The sequence below is a fragment of the Canis lupus genome, chromosome 29 (assembly GCF_003254725.2).
Source record: "Canis lupus dingo isolate Sandy chromosome 29, ASM325472v2, whole genome shotgun sequence".
NCBI classification, from domain to species: domain Eukaryota; kingdom Metazoa; phylum Chordata; class Mammalia; order Carnivora; family Canidae; genus Canis; species Canis lupus.
In genome coordinates, this window is record NC_064271.1 from 19,991,248 (window position 1) to 20,001,822 (window position 10,575).

At 36.1% G+C, this 10,575-nt stretch overlaps 1 long non-coding RNA gene across 1 annotated transcript; it reads left to right on the forward strand.

The window, feature by feature from the left end:
• Positions 1–269: 269 nt before the first annotated feature.
• On the forward strand, positions 270–7,988 carry LOC112678596 (uncharacterized). The gene is made up of 5 exons (XR_003147695.3): positions 270–2,442; positions 3,522–3,617; positions 4,014–4,170; positions 6,684–6,749; positions 7,836–7,988. It is a non-coding gene; the product is annotated as an uncharacterized LOC112678596 (long non-coding RNA).
• The last annotated feature ends 2,587 nt before the right edge of the window (positions 7,989–10,575 follow it).

Consider the following 10,575-nt stretch of genomic DNA (forward strand, 5'->3'; position numbering starts at 1 on the left):
TAAGTGATTAAAATTTTTTTTGCCTAAATTTCTTTATAGTTGTCTCTTAGTCTCTTTTAAGCATCTGTAGGATCTTCATGATTTTCCTTCTTTTGATCTTAATATTAGTAATTGAGTTTTTTCTTTAAGCTAGAATTTCTTTTCAATTTTATCAGATTTATATTTCATTGTTTTTTCCCTTTGTCTTGTTTTTATGTGTTCCACTATTACTTATTTTCTCCTATTTACTTTATGTTTATTTTATTTTTAAAAAATATTTTATTTATTTATTTGGTAGAGAGAGAGGACAAGCAGTGGGAGAGGCAGACTCCCTGTTGAGCAGGGAGCCCTACATGGGCCTCCATCCCAGGACCCTCGGATCGTGACCTGAGCTGAAGGCAGATGCTTAACTGACTGAGCCACTGGACACCCCTATTTACTTTAGGTTTAATTTGCTTTTCTTTTCCTAGTTCCCTAAAATGGATACTTAGACAATTGATTATTGAAACTTTCTTCTTTTCTAATACAAACATTCAAAGCTATAAGTTTGTCTGTAAACATTGCTTTAGATGACCCAACAAATTTTGACATGTTGTGTTATCATTTTACTTTAGTTGAGAATATTTTCTAAGTTTCCTTGTGATTTTTTCCCCCCAAAATCAAGTTGGTTCCTTGGCCTATGGATTATATAGAAACGTATTGTCAAGTCCCACATATTTTGGAATATTCCAGATATCTTTCTGGAATTGATTTTTATTTTAATTCAGAATATACTTTGTGTATACTTTTATTTCCAAAAGAATTATTGAAACTTGTTTTGTGGCACTGACTTTTTTAAGACTTATTTTGTGTTCAAGAATGGGGTTTTTCTTGGTGAATGTTATATGTGTATGCTTGAAATTTATGGTATTTGCCTGATGATAATCATAATGGAGTACTCTGTAACTGTCAGTTGGGTCAAACTTGATTGATAGCATTGTTTATATCTTCTTTATCCTTACTAATTTTTTCCTATTTCTACTAATTATAGAGACAGGATTGTTGAAATAGCTCTGGACAGTTGCAGACTTCCCTATTTCTTCTTTCAGTTTGTCAGTTTCTGCTTCACATATTTTGAAGCTCTGTTGCTAGGTGCATAGATATTTATGGTTATGTCTTCTTGGTGAACTGATCCCTTTATTATTATCCCTCTTTGTTCCTGGCAACATTCCTATTTTTCTGAAGTCTACTTTGTCTGATATTAATATAGCCAGCTTTCTAATGAATAGTTTTTGCATGGTGCGGTGCATCTTTTCCCCATGTTTTATTTTTGATCTATAGTCTATTTAATGTGAACTTCTGGTAGACAGCATTTAATTGGTTCTTGGTTTTTATTCAGTCTGACAATTATGCATGAAATTTTTTTTGTGTATTTGAGTATAGTTAACACAAAACATTCATTAGTTTCAGGTGCGTAACATAGTGATTTGACAGGTTTAAACATTATGCTATGCTCACCACAAGTGTAGCTACCACCTATCACCATATAAGGCTATTGTAATAACATTGACTATATTCCTTATGCTGTTATTCCTATGACTTACATATATACATGTATCCATACACACCCCACCACCACCGCTACACATCTTCCTTATTATTTTTCTACTGATGGACACATAGGGTTGTTTCCATATCTTGGTTATTGTAAATAATGCTGCAATAAACATAAGGAGGGAGGAGTGCAAATATTTTTTGAATTAGTTTTTGTTTTCTTTGGCTAAATACCCAATAGTGGAATTATTGAATTGTATGATATTTCTATTTTTAAATTTTGGAGGGACCTCTGTGCAATTTTCCACAATTGCTGTACCAGTTTATATTCTCTCCAACAGGGTATGAGGGTTTCTTTTTGTCCAATCATCAACACTGATTTCTTGTCTTTTTGACTTTAGCTGTTCTGACAGGTATAAGGTGATATATCATTGTGGTTTTGATTTGCATTTCCCTGATGATTAGTGATGTTGAGCATCTTTTCATGTGTCTATTGGCCATTTGTATATCTTTTTTGGAAAAATGTCTTCTGCCATTTAAAATTTATTTAAAAAATTTTAAATTTAAATACAATTAGCCAATATATAGTACACATTAGTTTAAGAAGTAATGTTCAGTTATTCATCAGTTGTGTATAACACCCAGTGATCATCATATCTGATGCTCTCCTTAATGCCCATAACTCAATTACTTTATCTCCTCATCCATCTTCCCTCCAGCAACCCTCAGTTTGTTTCCTATAGTAAAGAGTCTCTCATGGTTTTTCTCCCTCTCTGATGACTTCTTCAGTTTTCCCTCCTTTACCCTATGATCCTCTGCACTGTTTCTTATATTCCACCTATGAGTGAAATTATATGATAATTGTCTTTCTCTGTTTGACTTATTCCCTCAGTGTAATACCCTCCAGTTCCATCCATGGTGATGTAAACAGTAAGTATTCATCCTTACCAGTATATTCCATTGTAATATACTGAGTAATATTCCATTGTATATATATACTGCATCTTCTTTGTCCATTCTTCTGTCAATGGACATCTCAGCTCTTTCCACAGTTTGACTATTGTGGACATTACTGCTGTGAACATTGGCGTGCAGGTTCCCCTTCGGATCACTACATTTGTATCTTTGGGGTAAATACCCAGTAATGCAATTGCTGGGTCATAGGGTAGCTCCATTTTTACATTAGATTTTTAATTTATTTATTTATGATAGTCACAGAGAGAGAGAGAGAGAGGCAGAGACACAGGCAGAGGGAGAAGCAGGCTCCATGTACCGGGAGCCCGACGTGGGATTCGATTCTGGGTCTCCAGGTTCGCGCCCTGGGCCAAAGGCAGGTGCCAAACCGCTGCGCCACCCAGGGATCCCGGTAGCTCCATTTTTAACTTCTTGAGGAACCTCCATACCATTTTCCAGGGTGACTGCACCGTCTTGCATTCCCATCAACAGTGTGAGAGGATTCCCCTTTCTCTGCGTTCTTGCCAACATTTGTTATTTCCTGTCTTGTTAATTTTAGCCATTCTGATTAGTATAAGGTGGTATGGAACATATTTATATGTATCAGTTGGCCATTTGTATGTCTTTGGAGAAATGTCTGTTCTTCTGCCCACTTCTTAACTGGATTCTTTGTTTTTTGGGTTTGAATTTCATAGGTTCTTTATAGATCTTTATCTGATGTGCCATTTGCAAATATCTTCTTCCATTCCGTAGTTTGTCTTTTAGTTTTGTTGACTGTTTCCTTTGCTTGTGCTGAGGCTTTTTTTTTTTTTTAAGATTTTAATCTATTCATTCATGATACACAGATAGAGGGTGGGGGCAGAGACAGGCAGAAGGAGAAGCAGGCTTCATGCAGGGAGCCCAATGCGGGACCTGATCCCTGGACCCCAGGATCACGCCCTGGGCCGAAGGCAGGCACCAAACCACTGAGCCACTCAGGGATTCCCACATGCTAAGGCATTTTATCTTGATGAAGTCTCAGTAGTTCATTTTTGCTTTTGTTTCCCTTGCTTTAGAGATGTGTCTAGCAAGAAGTTACTGTGGCCAAGTTTGAAGAGGTTGCTGCCTGTGTTCTCCTCTAGGATTTTGATGGATTCCTGTCTCACATTTAGGTATTTCAACCATTTTGTGTTTACTTTTGTGTATGGTGTAAGAAAAAGGCCAGGTTTCATTCTTCTACATTTGGCTGTCCAATTTTCCCATTGAAGAGTACGCCCATTTTTAAATCAGATTGCTGTTTTGTTGTTGAGTTTTAGAACTTCTTTATTTATTTTGGATATTAACCGCTTATCAGATATATGATTTGTAAATATCTTCTATTCAGTAGGTTGCCTTTTTTGTTTTGTTGATGGTGTCTTTTGCTGTGCAAAAGTTTTCTAGTTTGAGGTAGTCTCAATAGTTTATTTCTGTTTTTGTTGCCCTTGCTTAAGGAGACATATCTAGGAAAATGTTGCCATGACTGTGTTGTGTATATTCTGCTATTGTATTTTTGCTACTCTGCCCTTCAGGCCAGCCTGTGGAGGCTCTTCTTGCCTGCTGTGGGAAACATTTGGTCCCTGGCCTGAATGTGATGAACTTTAAGTAGGTGTGCTCTAGTCTGCTTGTGAAGTGAGATTTGACACCAACTCCACCAGAACTGAGGCCCTGTGGAACTCTGATCAGGAGGTATGTTGTGGGCTGTTTGACTGGGGGAGAGGCCCACTGCATTGGGACAGAGGCAAACTTGACTGAAAAGGGCAGTCTTGCCAGAGCACAGGGTGATGGGGCTTGGTACAGGCAAGTTAGGCAGCCAGTGTCAGCATTGTGCTGCTTCCTACAGATGGCTCTATGTTTATGCTGATGGGGAGAGGGTGGGAAATGGCATTAGCCAACTCCTTTGTTCCTGGAGAGGTATCTCTGTGAACACTGCCTCTCAGGGACATGCTCAGAGAAGAGTAAATAGTCTCCCCACTGTGTGCCACAGGCATTCTTCTGATCACTGTTGCCATGTTATGCACTCCCTGGATTGTTTGCCCACCTTCTCTCAAGGAGAAAGGCTATGCCTTCCAGGCTCTGTGCTAGCCAAGCCTGCCATTCTTTAAAACTCCAGACTTTAAGCCCCACTGGTTGCAAGAACCTACGAAATTCAGGCCTTTTTGTTTTCCTTGTGCATTCCCCTGTGTGCTTTTCTCTCTCTTGTCCTTACCTATGGCCACAGCTCCCTTCCCTCTGTAGCACCTGTGATCCGTTTCTCTCCTAAACCGTGTCTCTGCACTTCCTACCTTCTTCAGTGTGGCCTTTTCTCTCCTTTTAGTTATGGAGTTTGTTCTGTCAGTTTTCAGTTTGACCCTAGAATATTTAGGATGATTTGATAGTTATCTACGTGTGTTGGTGAAACAAAATGAGCCTAAGGTCCTATTACTCCACCACATCTTCCTCTCTTTACCAGAGACTTGATGAAGTACAACTGGTTATTTTATTTTTATTTTTAAAAAATATTTTACTTATTCATTAGAGAGAGAGAGAGAGAGAGATTGAGAGAGAGCACAAGCAGGGGGAGTAGCAGAGGGAGAGGGAGAAGCAGACTCCCCACTGAGCAGGGAGCCCCATGTGGGGCTTGATCCCAGGACTGAGAGACCACAACCTGAGCTGAAGGCAGACACCCAACCATCTGAGCCACCCATATGCCCCTGGTCAGTTTATTTTTTAATGAATTGTCCTTTCTGTTTTATCTTTAAGAAATTTTAGCCTAATCCAGGAATCAGCCAACTATGACCTGTAGTCCAGGTCAGGCCTGCTGATTGTTTTTGTATGATTTATGTGCTATGAATTATTTTAATTGAAATTTTTGGGGTTAACTATAGATTCACATGCAGTTGTAACAAACTGTAGCAAGGTGTTCATGAACACTTTCCTAGTTTCTCCCAATGGTAGGCCTTTTTAAAATTATACAATTTAATATCACAACCAAGATATTGACATTGGCACAGTCCACAAACCTTATGTAGATTTTTCCAGTTTTACTTGTACTCATTTGTGTGGGTAAGAATAGTTTTTACATTTTTAAATAAACTCTGCCCAATATGGAGCTCAGACTCATGACCCTGAGATCAAGAGTTACATACTCTACTGACTGAGCCAGCCAGGGATACTTTTTTCATTTTTAAATGGTTGAAAAAAATCAAAATAATATTTCTTGATGCATGAGTATTATATGAAATTCACATTTTAGCATCCATAGCTTTTATTGGAGCATAGCTACATTCACTTATTTATAGTATAGTCTATGGCAGCTTTTGCCCATTGATAAAATAATGGACTAGTTGTGACCGAGAACATATATAGTAATTGCATTGCCTTCTACTGCTGCTCAGTGGACTATAAATTGCAGTAATACAGTTATAACTTGACAACATTTTGTGCACCATATATTACTGTACAATGACATTGTATTTACTTTTTACTTATCAGGGCATTCCCATCATGTCACAACAAGAAGACAAAAGTGGATTTTGAATATCATACTTATAAGGCACAATGAAATTTAGATTATCTTGTTAACAAACCAGATGTGCAATGACACCACAGCTGTGCTGAAAGAATGCAGTGTACACTGACATTCTCAGACTATCACAATATTCCTAACTCACAGTAAAGAAATAGGAAAAATTAGAAAATTCATTGTGGAATATCTCATCATGGCAAAATTTCCAAAAATAAAAAAATAAAGGCTGCAACCAATGTAAGTTTTTGAGTGGCCAATTTGTTAGCCAAACAAAGACTTCTTTTTTTAAAAAAATATTTTATTTATTTATTCATGAGAGAGAGAAGCAGGCAGGGACACAGGCAGAGGGAGAAGCAGGCTCCATGCGGGACTCCTCAGGACCCTAGGATCACTCCCTGGCTAAAGGCAGGCGCTAAACCACTGAGCCACCCAGGGATGGATCCCCAAACAAATACTTCTTATGGTGAATTAATTAAAATCATGTTTGTAGCAGCTGAAGAAAAAAATGTGTCCAGAGAAAACATTTGTTTAAGATAATTAGTCTTTTGGCAAGAGCGAATTCTCAAAGACTTGAGGACATTAAGAGTAAAATCAGTAGTCAGCAAGAAGGCAAATTATTTCAAGTGGTTTTCATTGGCTCTTGATGAGTTGAAAATGTTACTGGTATATCTCAATCATTTCTTTTTATTCAAAGATTAAATACCAAGTTTGAAGTGATAAAGTATTAGCCCTATGAATATTCTGCATGGAACAGCTACAGGTAATAATATTTTCAAATAAGTTATGAAATGCTAATATAGTACAACCTGAAGGTGGTATCTACTAAAATGTGTTAAAACTGATAGTGGTAAAAATACGGGTGAAGCAGGAAAATTTTGACTGAACAAATTGACAAAGCTTTTGAAAACAAAAGCTGTTTAAAGCCTTTGGTTATTCAGTAGTACTTCACAGGTAATATTTCAGTCTATCATTTGTTATTGAACTGATAGTGTTTAACAGAGGACTTCATTTACTCTTGTGACTTAACCATTATGAGTTTTGTGAATTTTTGTCAGAAACGTAAGTGAAATATCCTAGCTTGCTCTTCTGCATAACAGTTCAATGATTTAGCATTGGTAATGTTTTACTGTGGTTTTTGTTATTATGAATAATACTCCTAGGAACACTCATGCACAAGATTTTGTTTGAGCACCTATTTTCAGTATTTTTTGGGTATATATATATCATGGTGAAATTTCTGAGTATTATGGGTTAAATTGTATCTTCCCAAAAGATATATTGTAGTCCTTACCTTTGGTACCTGTGACATGACCTATTTTCAAAATAGAATCTTAGTCGATATTATCAAATGAAGATGAGGTTATACTGGTTTAAGGTGGATTTTAATCCAATAATTATAAGAGGGAGATTTGGATAGAGAGACAGACATGCACAGGAGGAGGCAGCCATGTGAATACAGAAGCACAATTTGAAGTGATGCAGCTCCAAGCCAAGGAAGCTAGGGATTGCTGGCAACCACGAGAAGCTAGAAGAGACAGGAAGGATCCTTTCCTAGAATCTTCAGAGGGAGCATGGTCTGAAATCACACAATGTTTTGAATTTCTAGCCTTCATATCTGTAAAAGAATAAATTTCTACTGTTTTAAGTCATCTAGTTTAGGGTAATTTGTTATGGAAGCCCTAGGAACCTAATACACTGGGTCATATGACCATTCTATGTTAAACTTTTTTAGAAATATCAAACTGATACAATAGCAGCTGCCATTTTACAATTCCATCAGCAATTTTTAGGGTTTCAGTTTCTCCATGTCCTCAATGACAAATGTTTTCTTTTTCTATATTTACAGCCATTCGGGCAGCCCCGGTGGTGCAGCGGTTTAGTGCCACCTGCAGCCCAGGGCGTGATCCTGGAGACCCTGGATCGAGTCCCGCGTCGGGCTCTCTGCATGGAGCCTGCTTCTCCCTCTGCCTGTGTCTCTGCCTCTCTCTCTCTGCATCTCTATGAATAAATAAATAAATAAATAAATAAATAAATAAATAAATAAATCTTTAAAAAAATTTACAGCCATTCTAGTGGGTGCAAAGTACGGTCTCATTGTGGTTTTGATTTGTATTTCCTTAATAAGCAATGATGCTCAGCGTCTTTTCATGTATTTTTTTGGTCACTTGTGTATCTTTGAAAAAAAATCTATTGAAAAAATTTGCCCATTTAAAAAATTGGGTTATTTATTTATTTTTTTTTGTTGAGGTAAATATTCTTTATATATGCTGAATATTAGGTCCTTATCAGATATATGACTTATAATATTTTCTTTATTCTATGGATTTTCTCTTTCTTGATAGTGTCTTTGATGCACACCTGTTTTTAATTTTGATGAATTCAGTGTAACACGTTATTCTTTGATTGCTTGTATTTTTGGTGTTATAGCTAAGAAACCATGCTACCCAAGGCCATGAAACCTTAAACCTATGTTTTCTTTTTTTTTATTTTTTAAGATTTTATTTATTCATGAGACATACACACACACACAGAGGCAGAGACACAGGTAGAGTTAGAAGCAGGCTCCATGCTGAGAGCCTGATGTGGGACTTGATCCTGGGTCTCCAGTATCACACCCTGGGCTGAAGGTGGTGCTAAACCACTTAGCCACCAGGCTGCCCCCTATGTTTTGTTTTAAGAGTTTTATAGTTGCAGCTCTTACATTTAGGCCTTTGATCCATTTTTAATTAATTTTTGTATATAGTATAAGGTATGGGATCAAAATAATTTTTTTGCATGTTGATATTCACTTGTCCTAGCATCATTTGCTGAAAAGATTATTCTTTCTCCATTGAATAATCTTGGTATCTCTATCTAAAGCCAATTGACCATAGATGTATGTGTTTAGTTCTGGAATCTCAAATCTATTCCTTTGATCTATATATCTGTCTTTATGCCAGTATGACACTGTCTCGATTACTGTTGCTTTGTAGTAGAATTTGAAATCAGAAGGTGTGAATCTCCCAACTTTGCTCCTCTTTTTTCAAGACTGTTTTGTCTTTTCTGGGTCCTTCGTAATTCTATATGAATTTTAGGATCAGCTCTATATTTCCGTAAAAAGAAAAGGCAGTTGGAATTTTAAAAGGGATTATGTTGAATCTCTGGATCAATTTGGGAAGTATTACTACTTTAACAATATTAAATGCTCCAATCATTGAATATAGGATGTCTGTCCACCACTTATTTGCGTCTTTAATTTCTTTCAATGAAATTTTGTAATTTTCAGGGTACAATTTTTATACTTCTGTTATATTATACCTAAATATTTTTTGATGCTTTTGTAAATGTATTTGTTTTCTTCATTTTCAGACTGTTCATTGACAGCATATAACTGATTTTTGTTTATTGATCTTGTATCCTGAAACTTTGCTAACCTCACTTATTAGTTCTAATAGATTTTTTCTTTTCCTTTATTTATTGAGGTAAAATTGTATATATAACATTATGTTTCAGATGCACATTATAATTTGACACCTGTATACACTACAAAGTGATCACCACTAAAATTCTAGTTATCATCTATCACTATACAATTGACCTTCACTCATTTCACAGACTCTTCACCACACCCCCCAACTTTGGTAATCCACATTCTATTATTTGTATCTATGAGTTTAATTTTTTTATCTCTTTTTTTTTTTTTTTTTTAGATTTCACATAAGAGTGAAATCATGCTGTCTTTTTCCATCTGACTTATTTCAGTTAGAATAACAACTTCAAGGTCCATCCATTTTGCCACAAGTGATTTTCTTTTCTTTTTTTTTTTTTTTTGGCTGAGAAATATTCCATTCTATATTCCACATCTTCTTTTTCCCTTCATTTATTGATGGACATTTAGGTTGTTTCCATTTCTTGGCTATTGCAAATAATGCTGCAATGAATATAAGGGTATATATATCTTTTTGAATTAGCATTTTTTAAATTGTTTGGATAAATGCCCAGAAGTGCAAGAATTAGATCATATGGTAGTTCTAGCCTTAATTTTTTTGAGGAATCTACATACTGTTTTTCATAGTGAGTATACCAATTTACATTCCCATCAACCATGTACAATGGTTCCCTTTTCTCTACGTCCTCTCCAACCCTTATGATTTCTTGTCTTTTTGATAGCAGCCATTCTAACTGGTGTGAGGTGATGGCTTAGTGTGGTTTTGATTTGCACTTTCCTAATAATTAGTGATGTTGAAGATCTTGTCATGTGTCTATTAACTATCTGTATGTCTTCTCTGGAAAAATATCTATTTAGCTTCTCTGCCCATTTTTAATCAGTTGTTGTTATTGAGCTGTATGAGTTCTTTATATATTTTGGATATTAATCCCTTGTCAGGTATATGAATTGGAAAAATCACCATTCAGTAGTTTGTTTTTTGGTTAAAATAATGGTTTCTTTTGTGTATAGAAGGTTTTCAGTTTGATGTAATTCCATTTGTTTATTTTTGCTGGCCTTTGGAATCAGATTCACAAAAATATCATTAAGACCATTGTTAAGGAGCTGGCAGCTTATATTTTCTCCTAGGAATTTTATTGTTTCAGGTTTTATACTCCAG